The sequence below is a fragment of the Neoarius graeffei genome, chromosome 22 (assembly GCF_027579695.1).
Source record: "Neoarius graeffei isolate fNeoGra1 chromosome 22, fNeoGra1.pri, whole genome shotgun sequence".
Taxonomy (NCBI): domain Eukaryota; kingdom Metazoa; phylum Chordata; class Actinopteri; order Siluriformes; family Ariidae; genus Neoarius; species Neoarius graeffei.
Genome location: NC_083590.1, coordinates 59,459,804 through 59,461,235, shown reverse-complemented (window position 1 = coordinate 59,461,235; position 1,432 = coordinate 59,459,804). Strand labels below are relative to the sequence as shown.

The 1,432-nt window shown below is 38.4% G+C and overlaps 1 long non-coding RNA gene across 1 annotated transcript; it reads left to right on the top strand.

The window, feature by feature from the left end:
• The first annotated feature begins 634 nt into the window (after positions 1–634).
• LOC132871028 (uncharacterized) lies at positions 635–1,138 on the top strand. The gene is made up of 3 exons (XR_009651244.1): positions 635–689; positions 791–851; positions 1,095–1,138. It is a non-coding gene; the product is annotated as an uncharacterized LOC132871028 (long non-coding RNA).
• Positions 1,139–1,432: the final 294 nt, after the last annotated feature.

Sequence of the window (1,432 nt, the reverse complement as noted above, 5' to 3'; positions counted from 1 at the left end):
AAAAAGGGCACAAAGCAAAAAGAATGCAGCTGCACTTCTGAAACTAACTACATTTTTCAAATTACATTTTTTTTATGCATAATCTGGAATATCAAGAGTAGTAGCTGAAGTAGCCTGTTTATTTATTTATTCAAATCAATCTAATTATTATAGCTGTCGGTCAAATATGCAACCTTTTTCAAGAAGCAACTTTAAAGCAATCTTTTTATTGTTGCAAGTTAGAGCATAAGTGGATATTGATTCAAATTGTGACTGAGGGGGAGAAAGGTATCAGTCATAGCTTGACGGTTTTAGTTGCAGCAGCATCGTGGCAGCAGTTGACTTTCTACCACTTTTACACTCTTTTCTGGAGACCAGAAAGACAATAACAATAGGATTATATAGATGATGAAGGCCAGGAGAAGTACTGTACATGGAGAAGAGACAAGCAAGAAAGGCACAAAGGAGAGAGGGAGACCTGAAACATAAAGGCAAAACAGACACACAGATGAAGAAAAACAGGGGTACAGACAAAGAAATGGAAGACGGGGACAAAGAGAAGGTATTCATTTTAACAATGCATTTTGGGTATTTATTTCTACTGTTCCATGATTGATTTGCTGTTGTCTTGTGTCACAGTAGTGAAAGATAATACGAGACAAGACGGATGGACAACACCAACTTCTGCCAGTGAGCCCTTGCTGAACAAGGTTTGTGATTTGACAAAGGATTACTTGTGTTCATAGATCATATCATCAAAGAAAAACGTGTATTGAGTTGTTTTGTTATAATGCTGTGTTGTTTATTGTAGTTTGGGTTCCATACCTCTGCACACCACCTTTCTATGAAGACTTTGGAGAAGCCAGCAACAAGTAGGACTTTCTTTCTCATATGATTATGATGAATAATGGACATTTGGAGATTAAGGACTTCTCAGTAATGTACTGGCTGCAACCTTTAAAAACTCATACCTCTCTCTTTTTCTCCCCCCCGCACACACACAAACGCTATCTCTCTCTCTCACACACACACACACACACACACACACACTCACCCACCCACCTACACCCCATTATGGAATGGTGATGGAATACATGAACAATGGAATTTTGAAGATTAAGGACATTTCAATAATGTACTGGCTGCATCCTTTACAAACTCACAATCCTTCTGTATCTGTCTCTCAACCACTGGATTGCCTGTCACTAAATGGTTCTCTCTCTCACTCCCTCCCTCCCTCACTCAGTCTCTCACACACACAAACTCTCTCTCTCTCTCTCTCTCTCTCTCTCTCTCTCTCTCTCGTACATTTATCTTGGCATCAGTCTTATCCCATTGAAATGTAGAGGTTTCGATAGAGTAATATCCATTTGTGTTGTAGTTCTGATAAGAATAAGATCATTTTATATCTGGTAATATGTATCTGTGGAGTAAAAATAATAATTGGATTTCA